We start from the raw sequence: 15,008 nt of genomic DNA, 5'->3' as shown, positions 1-15,008 counted from the left end.
TGTTGGAGAGGATGTGGAGAAAGGGGAACCCTCTTACACTGTTGGTGGGAATTAAAACTGGTACAGCTACTCTGGGAAACAGTATGGAGTTTCCTCATAAAGTTCAAAGTAGAGCAATCCTATGACCCAGGAATTACACTACTGGGTATTTACCCCAAAGATACAGACATAGTGAAAAGAAGGGTCACATGCACCCCATTGTTCATAGCAGCAATGTCCACAATAGCTAAACTGTGGAAGGAGCAGAGATGCCCTTCAACAGATGAATGGATAAAGAAGATGTGGTCCGTATATACAATGGAGTATTACTCAACCATCAGAAAGAATACCTACCAGTTACATGGACATGGATGGTACTGGAGAATATTACACTAAGTGAAGTAAGTCAGTCAGAGAAACACAACTGTCATAGTTTTCACTCATATGTGGAACATAAAGAACAGCATGGAGGACATTAAGGAAAGGATGGGAAAACTGAAAGGGGCGGAAATCAGAGAGGGAGACTAACCATAAGAGACTTTGGATTCTGGGAAAAAATCTGAGGGTTTTAGAGGGGAGGGGTAGGGGCATGGTGTAGCCCAGTGATGGGTATTAAGGAGGGTATGAGTTATAATTAGGACTGAGTATATTATATGCAAATAATGAATCACTGAACACTACACCAAAAACTAATCATGTACTGTATGGTGATTAACATAATAAAAAAATGAAAATTTAGAAAATTAATTTCACATAATCATGTCATTATAAGTATATATGAATATATGTATATTTGTTTATACATATGTATACATGTATATGCAGTATATGTATATTTATATCATCCTGTGCATGAAAGGAAAAACACAAAATGAGGTTGGAGACTTGTAGAGCCAAAAATATTACCTAAAATATTTTTCTTGGTTGCTAATTAACAATTACAAGTTTCTATTATGAGGTCATACACATCTTATCAGATCGTTAGGGTTTGCACAGAAACTCCATCCTTTCTATCATCCCTGGAGAGCTAAAAGTCTCTCATATGAAGGGGAGCAGATCACAGAGAGTGACACATGATGGACAGGCAAAAAGCTTGTGTTTTACTGGATTCTAGGTTTCCCTGATAAATTCCTCTACTGCAACTTGAGTTCTTCCTCATTTTCAAACCACTTAACTGTGCCATAGTTCTTTAACAGAGAAAAGCCACCAGATAAACATCCTGACCAGGAATTTTAGCACCAAAACAATTAAAATGAAATGACAATAATTTGTTATACTGATTTGCATGACTGCATGAAAAATCAGTTTGGAAATTAAATAATATGGACATCTGGTGGGAAAATATAATCTAACAATATTGGTACCAGGATTAATAGCAATTCTAAACAGAGCAATATCTATGAAGACAGCAAGTGTTATAAAAGAGCCTCTCACAAAAACAAACCAGGAAAAAGCAGTTTAATAAGCAAATTCTGAAGGGGGGGGGAGCAGATTCTGCTATTTTATTTTTTAAAGTTTTTTTTATTTTTTAAAGTTTTTATTTATTTATTTGACAGAGAGAGATCACAAGTAGGCAGAGAAGCAGGGAGAGAGAGAGAGGAGGAAGCAGGCTCCCCGCTGAGCAGAGAGCCAGATGTGGGGCTCGATCCCAGGACCCTGAGATCATGACCTGAGCTGAAGGCAGAAGCTTTAACCCACTGAGCCACCCAGGCACCCCAGATTCTGCTATTTTAAAAAAAATAATCAAGTTATTTCTACTGAGTTTAAGAGGACTGAATGGTTACCATAGTTCTCACATTTTTGTAACAGGCTTTAGTTCTCTAATTCTAAAAGAAACATTGAAATAGTAGCTTTAATCCTTTCAAATTTCAAGGAAACATATCCATATTTGGTCCCTGTCTCCTTCCCAAAGCCACCACAATTGCCAAGGCATGGATTAGAACCATAACAGGAGACAACTTACATCCTATACACACATACAGAGACCACATCTACACACAGGTACAAACACAAGCTGTATTAGCATTCAAACATTCAAATACAGAATCACATATACTCACACAAAATCACTTGAATACTCACACACTCAGTCCCACATTCACCAATATCCGTGCAGACACACACACCACATACAGGTTCCCTTTCAACATACTCATAGTGAAACATACTTACCAGGGCATAAACTCACACAGTCACTCTCAGGTTCCCAAAAATCTCATTCAGTCACACAACACAAGTGTTTGTATATGGGGAAAATAGGATTAACTACAGACCCCTGGACATCTGAAAACAAAAGCTCTTTCCACTCTTTCCAACATAGCAAAGCTCTACAAGGACTGTATTCACAACACGTGCCACCGAAAGACTAAGAAGCACTGCCACTTTTGGTTGACATGTGTGACATGAAGATGGGGAGTGATACGATGGGAGAAGAATGAGGGCACAGGGATAAATGGAGTGCACAGAATCTGGGGACTTGGGGTAACAGAGCCACAGAGGAAGAAAGGACAGAACCTGTGTTAGTTTCCTAGGGCTGGTTTAACAAACTAGCACAACTGGGTAGCTAAACAAACCAAAAAATTACTATCTCACAATTCTGGGGGTTCCTAGATATCTGAGGTCAAGTCATTGACAGGGCCACACTTTATCTCAAGAATTGAGTCTTCCTTCTTTCTAACTCCTGGGGACTGTCAGCTATCCTTGGCCTTCCCTCAGCTAGTAAATGCATCTCTCAGTCCCTGCCTTCATCATCACACACTGTTTTGTGTATGTGTAAATTTCCCTCTTGTCATTAGGACAGTAGTCATTGAACTCGGGTTTACCCAAAACCGTATGAACTCATATCAATTTAACTACATCTGCAAAGATCCTATTTGCCCAATATGGTTACAATTATAGGTACTGTGGATTAGGCCTCGAGCATATTTATTTGAGGTACAACTATGTAATAGGGCTGAAAAGCATTAGGGAGTTAAAAGTCCCTGAGGGATTAAAGTGCACTACAGGTTTTAAGGTTGGGACGGATGTGTGCAGGGATATTAAGGATATGAGGGACATGTATGTTGAGTGAATAAGAGGGTGAAGGAAATCATGGGAATGAAGGGGATAATGGATGAGGAATTAATCTGTTAAAAGGGAATTAAGAGGCAAGATTGGGTAAAAGGCATGCAAACCTTATTGCTTATGTGCAAGGAGGATAGTTGCTTGTGAACAGAGGCTTGGGGTATTCAGTGCCCTAACCAGAGTTAAGGATAGGAAGAAAAGCTGAGGCCTGGGGAGCATAATGGGCACAGGTTGTTAATGTGGATGGAGGGGGATCATCAGAGGTGGGAGAACAGCAGGTATATAGGTGAAAGGCCCCAGAGAAAGAGGTAGTCTAGGGTTGGGGGTAATGGGTGGGGATCATGAGGAAACTAAGGACTCCTGATATGGACATAAAAGACACAACAAATGGGCTGAAGTCATGGAATGGGGGGAAGATAAATTGCAGTGGAGAAGGAGGAAAGAATGGGGGATGGAAGATTTGGGCACAACAGAAGGGCAGGAAGTTTGGGCTAAGGGCTCTGAGATCAGGTGAAAAGGAGTTTTTTGGTATCAAGGTCTAAAGTGCACCTGACAGACTTAGAAGAGCAACAAAGACTGGAAGGATTATCTGCAGGAAAAGACTGAGGTCTCCTGGATATCTAAAGGTCAGAAGGGTGGAGATATTGAGGTCACAATGGGGGATAAGGGGAGAGGGGTAGAGCTGGGGATGACGGAAGTTACAGGGGTTCAACTAGAGGTCATTAATTCATTGTCCTACTCACTAATTCTCAGATTTGCACTCGATTCACATTGTCAACAGTTCCTAATTTTAGCCCATGAGACAATAACTTACTTATATAAAATACCCAGAAATCCTTTCAATTAAATATACAGTAAAGGACCATAGGTCAAATTTTGAGTAAACAATGAGTCAGCATTTTCTCTCTTCTTCAGGGATGCCATGCACAAGGTGTGACCATGGAGGGGGTCACATGGCAACCATGAGAAAGAAGTGGATTCTACTAACAACCTGAATGGTCCTGGAAGTGACTGCTGACCCAGAGGTTCCTGAGAAGATCTGGTGCCTCATGAACCACTGATTTCACCCTTATAGGGCCCTAACCACAAAGCCCAGCCAAACCCACTGAAATTCAGGCATATAAACAACAAAATTATGTTTCTGTTATCTCTTAAATACCTGCAAGTGGTTATGGTAGTGATAGAAAACAACCTGGGCATATTATTAATTGTAAGCAAAAAATTAAAAAAATATAAACTTATAAAATATTTAAAGTAAAAATCCCCACTTATTAGCCAAAATCAATAACAGTTTAATATTCAGACATAACCCTTTGTCAGCTTGAGGTAGATCCTCCCTCTTATACAATTTCAAAGTATAACACACACATATACTAAAATATTTTGAGCTTTGTTCAATGTTTACATAAATACTGTCATATCAAACTTAATGTCAATCAAACTGCTTTCCTTAATCAAAGCTGCACGAAAGTGGCATTTTCACACCAGTAGAAATACATCTACAGCAACACAAAAACACATCATATCCCATGGTAATTGTAAATATAATACCCTGGTTGAAACACTCTTGTTTATACAATTACAGAGTTGAATATTATCTGTCTCCTGCTATTACACACACGATCAAGTGTGGATCTTTGATTTATACACATGTGACTTAAGTAGGTGATTCTGGGACATGAGACTATTGCACCAGCATGACTGTGCGTTCTTATAATGGGGGACAATTGCTAAACTACCCTTGCAAATGGATTTAAAAATGCTTAACAACCTAACGATCATGGTTCCACTGTTAGATAAGTTTTTTGTTTGTTCGTTTGTTAAGATTTTATTTATTTGGGAGGGACAGCACGGGTTGGGGGAGAGACAGATAGAGAGGGAGAGGCACCCTCCCCACCAACCAGGAGCCCTACGGGGGCTCAATCCCATGATCCTAGGATTATGACCTGAGCTGAAGGCGGAGCTTAACTGACTGAGCCACCCAGGTGCCCCACTGTTAAAGAAATTAAACAGGGAAGCCATTAGACTCAGGTGACTCTAATGCCTTAGTATCCTCTGTAAGCAAATCACTATTCTACAGTCACTGCACTGGAATGGAAGAAAATGAACTTAAGAACAAACAATTACAGTCAACGAGGCCTTCCAAAAATAAGTCAACTGCCTAAGTATATCCAATCAGACACTGTCTTTGCTTTTTTAATTTCCCTCCTGGAAAAACTTTGCTGCTATCTCCTACAGATGGACCATGCCTAACCATTTGAATAGACAGATTAACTGACCAAATTAATTCTTAAGAATCTGAATGTACATCATCAGCTCACCATCTAGGACCACCACCTTTCATTTTGAACACTTTGCTCGTCTGGCCTAAACATCTCGCCCCCTCAGGAAGTGGAAACAAAACTCTGTGAGGTATCTTCCCAGGACCCTCACCACCCACTTTTGCACACGCGCACAACCCACCAATGTAACTCTGCCCTTGCTTGCTCAGACTTCACTCTTGGTAATGACTCGCCACAGCGCCTGCGCACATAGTTTCTCACCAAGAGCTGCACACGCGCACAGAGGACTTCCAGCGCGCAGAGGATACTGCTGTTTTCAAAACCAGAACCTGCGGTCATGTGTTCTTCCCTTCACGAGCTCAGGTGTTCAGAGCACCAGCCCATCTTTTTTATTTTTTTGAAGATTTTATTTATTTATTTGACAGACAGAAATCACAAGTAAGCAGAGAGGCAGGCTCCCTGCCGAGCAGAGAGCCCGATGGGGGGCTGGATCCCAGGACGCTGGGATCATGACCTGAGCCGAAGGCAGAGGCTTTAACCCACTGAGACACCCAGGCGCCCCTGAGCACCAGCCCATCTTAACCAGGCCCACACACCTGATTCTCAGTTCAGGCAAGCTAGGACCAGAGTCTGTGGATGGACCAGACCTCCCTTTGACCAAGGCTGTTATCATAGCCAGAGTTTTTGATGCCCTCTCCCATTTCTGCCTTCCTAGTGCCAAAATATCCCACATGTACAGACGGAGAACACGGGTAAATCCATTAAGGACAAGAATTCCACACCTCCCACAATGCAGGGGACCTCAAAGCAGATGGGGGTCAGGGACTGGCCACCCCAGGGTCACCTTGTGCAATGTAAACACATAATGCACCCATCAATTTCATCTCCCAGTGGACCTTCTGATGATCCTGGATTCATTTCATACTTCAGACCTAACATTGTGGGCACAGAGCTCAGCGGCCCAGAATTTGCGTCCATTCCTGTGTGAAAATGGGGCTTGCAGAGCCTACCTGAGAATTGTCAGTTCAGATTCCATTGAAAATGACAGATCACAAAACTGCCCTCCACAGGGCCACTGGCAGTCCCTGATCCTCCCTTCGCAGAACAGCTCAGAGAAATAAGAGTTCCTGGCAGGTCCACCTCCTGGAGGGGTGGGGGGGCAGGGTCTGAGTTCTCAATCACATTTTTCTGAGGCTCATACTGAGATAAAGGTGAACAAAGGACTTACAATTTGGTGAGTTGATTTCTTGTTAAAACAAAGCTTCCAAGGTAATCAGTATCATCCTGTCTTCCATTATGGATGTGTCCAGTGAAAGTCCACACACTGAAAACTGACAAAAATACATACATTCAAATGAATGACCCATCAAATTTCCTCAGAACCTCTAATCCACCCTTTGTCTCCCAGTCTAACAATCTATATTTCTGCCATCAAATACAATATTATTTTTATAATTAATGATAATGAAAAGAAGAAAAAGACTCTCTACTCCCAGGAAGGCAAATCCAGTATCCAAATCTTCCTAGGAAAAATGAACATATAGTATCCAATTCCCAGGGTATTTCAGGGTATTTCCTGATGGCCTCTTTAGGATACTTAGGAGGCATTTTCAATTTTCACTTCCTTAACTCCACTTTCAAGAACTACTTAATCAAAAGTAGTTATAGGTATCTAATTTTAAGATGTGAGCAATAATATTCTAGGCCATTTAGTGAATTATCACTAATCTAGAGTAATGGTTAGAGATAACCTTAGAAAAGGGGAAGATTCGTGTTGTTTCATCTTAACATTTCCTTTTTTTTAACATTTTATTATTTTATTGTTTACCTAATATTTTTATTAACATATAATGTATTATTTGTTTCAGGGGTACAGGTCTGTGATTAACATTTCTTTCTTTACACCAACAAATCCCTAGTTATTTCCTTGGAATGATTTTATTTATCATTTGTGCTGAGATACGCTATAGAATTTAAGATACTTGAACATAGAAATATTACACAATGCTTGTTTCCTTTTGCTGAAAATAGAAGCAAAATAATAAGAAAGTATGTGTGACATTTCAGGGAATAAAATGGAACCTTACAGGACCAAGGACGAATTTAGAACCTCTGCTTACAAAAGCCAAGATCTCCACAAATCAGAGGGACTTCATTTTCCAAAGCAAACTACAAGAGAAAGAAACTAGAAGATGGGAGTTTCCACATTAAATATGATGGTTTATGCACATTTTTCAGTAAATCCCTTCCAGACACTTATTAAGGATAATGGGAACAATACTAACTTTATAGAGGGGGAATCTGGCAGAGGGATCCTGAACCAAGTTAACAAAATTAACAGCTATAATGAGACAAAGTGGTTTCACCTGCCTGATGCACAGACAAGGACTCATCGCTGCTGTGATACAAAATAAAAAATATTTTACATTTGCAAAATAAAAAATATTAATTTAGAGCAGGACTTTAATCATGAGAAAACAGCAGTTTTATGCATATTCAAGTGACAGCTCCCATATCTTGTAGTCTTCAATGTATTTTAAATAGTAAGTCTTTCTTTGAAGCAATCTAGACAGTAAGGCTTTCTTTTTCAAAATATTGAGTTATTCTGGGGATCCAACAGCCACCTTGTTGATCATTTCCTCAATCTAGTTTCCACAGACTCATGCCACACCCAGAGAGAACCTCAATATTATATATTCTCCTCCTTCACTGGGGGTCCCCAAACCCAACCCATCTCCAATGAGGATCTTGGGTATCAACACATCCCCATGTTGATCTGTCACAGAGGGAATATTTTCAACAGTTACAGGTCATGAATTTACGGTAGGAAATTCCTCAGGCTGTATAGAAAACCTGGTTCAAGAGAACGGAGAGATGGCCCCAGGATACAAAAAAGGAGCATCTAGGGGCACCTGAGTGGCTCACTCATTAAGCATCTGCCTTCCGCTCAGGACATAACCCCAGGGTCCTGGGATTGGGCCCCATGTCAGGCTCCCTGCTCAGTGGGGAGCCTGCTTCTCCCTCACCCTCTGCTGCTCCCCCTGCTTGTGCTCTCTGCCAAATATATAAATAAAATCTTTAATAATAAATAAAGACTATCTAAAGAGATTACTATTCTAAAAAACAAATTTCCTAGGCAAGAACCCCAGAGGTAGAGAAGTCAATTTTTACAACTTCTAACTACATGACATTTCTGTAAGAAATGAGGACACAGTCCCTGAGCTAAGTCAAGATTTATGTGAAAAGCAACCATTTCTTCCATTCCCTTCTTTTCTAGGTTTCTTTCCCCAGTGAGATTATATAGAGAAATCACTCCTGTTGCCTTTAAAGACCTCAGCATGGTCTCTTCACTTGCTAACATCACCTCAGAGGCAGAAGGATCTTGAAATGTACAAAAGGCTACCCTCTCCTTTGCTTTGGCACAGGAAAGATTCAGAAAAAAAATGCTTATGTGGACACTTGCGTAAGTGTCTCCTTCCTGGTTTCAGATGTCCTCCCCTCCCACAGACAACCACAGATCCCGCCACAGCACGGGGAATGTGAGCTGCCCTGACCTGCCCCTTGCAATGGAAGGCAGAACACTCTGATACCTTCTCTTCAACTGAAAGCAGCTCTCACAAATATATCTGTGAATCCTTGTGCTTCCCCCGGCCTACTGGGAATCACCTGGAGCACATTGTTAAAGCAGCACTGATGTTTTCACCCTGACAGACTCTGGCAGAGGGCCCAAGTGATGGTGGTTCTTAAAACTCACCATGGGATCTTTACTGTAAATCTAGGCTGATAAGCAATGATGTGCTTTCAAATTTTAATGTGCATAGAAATCACTTGGTGTTCCAGGTTCCACAGAGGAAATGGTGATTCTGCAGGTTTGGAATGCGGTCCGGCAATTGGCATCTTTCACAAGTTCCTTGTTAGTGCTGATGCTGTTCCCGGGGACCCACGGTTTCGTGGCTACACTGGAGAATGCAGGGACAGCACACCTGAGCCCCCCACACCCACTATTTTATGTCAACACAAACATTTCCTGGTGAGTTCCCAGAAAAGACTATAATCACCATCCTGAGGGACCACATGCTTTCAGAGCACTTTAAAGATTAAAGAAAGAAGGCTAGTGAATGCACTAATGTCTAAGTCTCTTTTTGGAAGAGAACATGTATACATTGATCACTGCAATGTTTATTGAGCACTTACTTGTGTTTCCAAGGAGGTTATGGTACACAGCGTTGGGAACTTCACACATAGGATTTCATCCCCATAATAACCTTCGAGCTGGGCATTAAGTGTCCTGTAATAACCATAAGGATGTAGATACTAGGCCCCACCTATCTGCCTTGTCCTCACTTTCCCTACTGATGGGGGGAAAAAAAAAGCTTGTATACAGTAAGAACTAAATAAACATAAATAGAAGAATACAAAAAGAAAAGGAAGATTAGAAGTTCAGAGAGTTGTGACGACGTGGATGGATGGAACTAGAGGGTATCATGCTTAGTGAAATAAGTCAATCGGAGAAAGACAACCATCATATGCTCTCCCGGATATGAGGACGTGGAGATGCAACATGGGGGGTTAGCAGGATAGGAGAAGAATAAATGAAACAAGATGGGATTGGGAGGGAGACAAACCATCAATGACTCTTAATCTCACAAAACAAACTGGGGGTTGCTGGGGGGAGATGGGGTTGGGAGGGGGGAGGGGGCTATGGACATTGGGGAGGGTATGTGCTATGGTGAGTGCTGTGAAGTGTGTAAACCTGATGATTCACAGACCTGTACCCCTGGGGATAAAAATACATTATATGTTTATAAAAAAAAAAAAGAAAGGATGAATACCCAACTTTTGTAGCAACATGGACGGAACTGGAAGTGATTATGCTGAGTGAAATAAGTCAAGCAGAGAGAGTCAAGTATCATATGGTTTCACTTATTTGTGGAGCATAACAAACGACATGGAGGACATTGGGAGATGGAGAGGAGAAGGAAGTTGAGGGAAATTGGAAGGGGAGGCGAACCATAAGAGACTATGGACTCTGAAAGACAACCTGAGGGTTTTGAAGGGGCGGGGGTGGGAGGTTGGGGGAACCAGGTGGTGGGTAATAGGGAAGGCATGTATTGCATGGAGCACTGGGTGTTGTGCAAAAACAATGAATACTGTTATGCTGAATAAATAAATAAATTAAAATGGAAAAAAAAGTTCAGAGAGTTTTCATGGTTGTGATTACATTTTAAAACATTTTTTTAAAAGACTACTTATTTGACAGGGGGAGGGGAAAGAGGGAGGGAGCACAAGCAAGGGAAGCAGTAAGCAGGGGGAGAGGGAGAATCAGGCTCCCTGCTGAGCAAGGAGCCTGACTTGGGGCTGGATCTCAGGACTCTGGGATTATAACCTGAGCCAAAGGCAGATGCTCAACTGACTGATCCACACAGGTGCCTCTGCACTTTTTTTAAAAGATTTTATTTATTTAAGTCAGACAGAGAGAGAGAGAGTGCACGAGGCAGGGGAGGGGCAAGGGAGAAGCAGACTACCCACTGAGCAGGGAGCCCGATGCTGGGCCCCATCCCAAGACCTAGAGATTATGACCTGAGCTGAACACAGAAGCCCAACCGACAGAACAACAGAAGCCCTGTGATTACATTTTTTAATAGGATAGAAAGATGTTTGAGTTCATAAATAAGAGCAGTTTTCCTAACCGGATGTACTTTGGACACTTCCATCAACCCTATATGATCATTTTAATTCCTACATTCTCCCAAAAATTTGGTGTTACCAATTTTGGGTTGTTGTTGTTTTTTTTTTTTTTTCCAAATTTAGCCATTCTTGAAAATGCAATGTGGCATCTCCTTGTTTCCCTGCTTTCTAGAAGAAATGGCTAAAGAAAATGTGAGATTATATGTATATATAAAATTCAGCCTTAAAAAAAAAAAGAAAAAGGACATCCTTCCATTTGGGACAACGTTGGTGAGCCTGGAAGTTATGCTATGTGGAATAAGCCAACACTCAAAGGCAATTATTGTATTATCTCATTATATCTGGAATCTAATAAAGCGGAACTCATCACAAAAGCAGAGTACAACTGTGAGTGCCATGAGCTGTCTCTGGGGGAAGTGAGAGATATTGGTCAAACAGTACAAAGATTCAGCTCTTCAGGATGAATACATTCTGGAGATCTAAAGTACAGCATGGAGAACACAGTTATATCTATTATATTGAGTATAACTTAGATGTTCTCAACAAAAATTAACTAAAAATTAAAAATCTTAACCATACAAGTGATGGACATATTAATTAGCTAGGTTATTATCATGTCATAAAGTATACATATATACTTTATAACTTGAGCAACAGCTCAATCTGCAGGAATGGAAAACAGGATTATGGGTAAATGCCCCTGAAACTCAAGATTTAATGGCAAAAAGAAAAATTAAGGAGCTAATATATATATAATAATATATATAAATATGTAATCCTTTTTCCACATTCATCTGATTCTGGGTTTCAGGAGTTGTGAATACCAGCCCTGGAGAGGTCAAAGCAGCAGCCACTCAGAATCTGATCTCCTTTAATCTGTTCTGGTAAGGGAGGAGATCCCAGAGCCCCACCATACCTGGATACAGGCTCAGAAGGGGATTTCATCTGGTCTGGGCTATGGGAGAGCTCGTCATAGGCTCTGATCTCCTGGCCTCTGGGATAACTCCAGCTCTGTTATTCCTAAGCCTGCCCAACAGAAATTTAACTCCCAGAGTTCATATTATCTTCATCTGTTTAGTCACTTTCCTGTCTACTTCATAAACTAAAATAAAAACCAACTTAACACTATCATTTAGAATTTCTGGGACAATTATGTTAGAAACCTTTTATTTCTTTAAGCTTGATTTATTTGAGAGAAAGAGAGAGAGAGAATGAGTGTGCACAAGTGAGGGGAGGGGGAAAGGTAAAGGGAGAGGGAGAGAGAATCTCCAGCAGACTCCACACTGAACATAGGGCCCAACACGGGGCTCAATCTCATGACTCTGAGATCATGACCTGAGCTGAAACCAAGAGTCAGATGCCCAACCAACTGAGCCACCCGACATCCCAGAAAACTTTTATTCTTAACAAGAATGTAAAATAAATGCTACTACTACTGCTAAAAAAATGCTTTGGTTCATGGATGATCCATCAGGGGTGAAGTGGAAACTCACACAACACAGAAAGGGAACTGTCCCAACTGAAGCAAAGTCCCCTGTATACTGCTTCTTCCTTGCACTGACCCTACAATTCTGAATTCAACAATGTATCCATTTGCTGTAGATTAAAGGTTCCCAGATGTAGGGATCGTGACTCTTCATGTTTTTTCTAATGACCAGACGCCATGGAAACAATCAGTTTCTGTTTGCATCTCCACACTTGCTCAGTGTTCTTTACCACAGCATGAAGAACCTGCAGAAACTCCCATCTGGGTACCTAAGTCATGAACAAAGAATGTATGGGTAATAGTTATAGAAACAAATGCACACATAATTTTATTGGTAATTGATACTTAGCTGATTCCTATTTGAATGAAACCTGACTGTCTTCAAATGTACTGAATTGAAAATTGTTATCCAAAAACATAAAACATATAAAAGAAACCAAAAACACAGTAAATTAGTATTATGGTAACTATCATACAAAGGGAAGCATTGTTATGGAATTGCAAAACAAGCATAGGAAAAAAATTAACCCCCCCCAAATCCCGAATAAAACGTACACCTTTATAATGATGTTTCTACATCACCAAAAGCAAGCAAAGCAAGGGCAAAAATGAACTATTGGTACTTCATCAACATCAAAAGCTTTTGGACAGCAAAGGAAACAGTTAACAAAACCAAAAGACAACTGACTGAATGGGAGAAGACAGTCGCAAATGACATATCAGATAAAGGCCTAGTATCCAAAATCTATAAAGAACTTCTCAGACTCAACACCCAAAGAACAAATAATCCAATCAAGAAGTGGGTGGAAGACATGAACAGACATTTCTGCAAAGAAGATATCCAAATGGCCAACAGGCACATGAAAAAGTGCTCCAACATCACTCAGCATCAGAGAAATACAAATGAAAACCACAGTGAGATACCACCTCACACCAGTCAGTATGGCTAAAATTAACAAGTCAGGAAATGACAGAGGTTGGTGAGGATGCAGAGAAAAGGGGAACCCTCTTACACTGTTGGTGGGCATGCAAGCTGGTGCAACCACTCTGGAAAACAGTATGGCGTTTCCTCAAAAAGTTGAAGATAGAGCTACCCTACAACCCAGCAATTGCACAATTGGGTATTTACCCTAAAAATACAAATGTAATGATCTGAAGGGGCATGTGCACCCAAATGTTTATAGCAACAATGTCCACAACAACCAAACTACGGAGAGAACCTAGATGTTCATCAACAGATGAATGGATAAAGAAGATGTGGTTCATATATACAATGGAATACTATACAGCCATCAAAACCCACAAAATCTTGCCATTTGTAAAATGTGGATAGAACTAGGGGGTAATTAAGCTAAGCAAAATAAGTTAATCAGAGAAAAACAATTATCATATGATCCCTCTGATATGAGGAATTTGAGAGGCAGGGCAGGGGGTCATGTGGGATAAGAGGGAGAAAATGAAACAAGATGGGACCAGGGAGAGAGACAAACTATAAGAGACTCTTAATCTCAGGAAACAAACTGAGGGTTGCTGGAAGACCGGGGGGTGGGAGGTATGGGGAGGCTGGATGATGGACACTGGGGAGGGTATGTGCTATGGTGAGTGCTGTGAAATATGTAAGACTAATGATTCACAGACCTGTACCCCTGAAGCAAATAATACATTATATGTTAATAAAAAAAAAAAAAAAAGAAAAACCAAAAAAAAAGAAAGAAAGAAAAGAAAAACCAGAAGAATTTAAAATGGAAGAAAAAAAGTGATGTTTCTATAGAGCTACAATTTTAAACTGGGATTGTGCATCCATGAAAAGCAAGTATTTGAAGCACCAGTATGTGTTATATGGCAGTAAAATTGCTCAGAAAATTCATTACAATCAAAAAATGCCCAAATAAAAATTTTACGAATAAAATTTTATGAGGAATTTGTTATTAACAGAATATTCCCAGTTTTACACAGAATGCAAAGGCTGCAATTCATCCTTTAAAAGCAACAAAAGAAAACAAAAAACACCATGAGTTGTAAAATATGCTGCTCGTCACAAGTATCTAATAAACATTTAGGTATTAATTATACATTTCAAGATACATCTTGAGGAAAGTGGATGAAAATACTGATGATTACATTTATATTTATGAATAAAACATTTTAATAAATATGGGGATTTTTACTAATTATCTAACTTACTTTTTATAAAACACATGTACATTGAAGCATTTTCTATCAGAAATTTAGAATCTAGGGGCGCCTGGGTGGCTCAGTGGATTAAGCCGCTGCCTTCGGCTCAGGTCATGATCTCAGGGTCCTGGGATCGAGCCCCACATCTGCTCCGCAGGGGGCCCGCTTCCTCCTCTCTCTGCCTGCCTCTCTGCCTACTTGTGATCTCTCTCTCTGTCAAATAAATAAATAAAATCTTAAAAAAAAAAAAGAAATTTAGAATCTAAAATCGCAGCTGAATTTCAGAGGAAACTAATCAAAAACTGAAAACATATAGGACACAGTCACAAGAAATT

The sequence above is a fragment of the Meles meles genome, chromosome 19, assembly GCF_922984935.1.
Source record: "Meles meles chromosome 19, mMelMel3.1 paternal haplotype, whole genome shotgun sequence".
Classification (NCBI taxonomy): Eukaryota; Metazoa; Chordata; class Mammalia; order Carnivora; family Mustelidae; genus Meles; species Meles meles.
Note: the sequence above shows the minus strand (reverse complement) of the source record.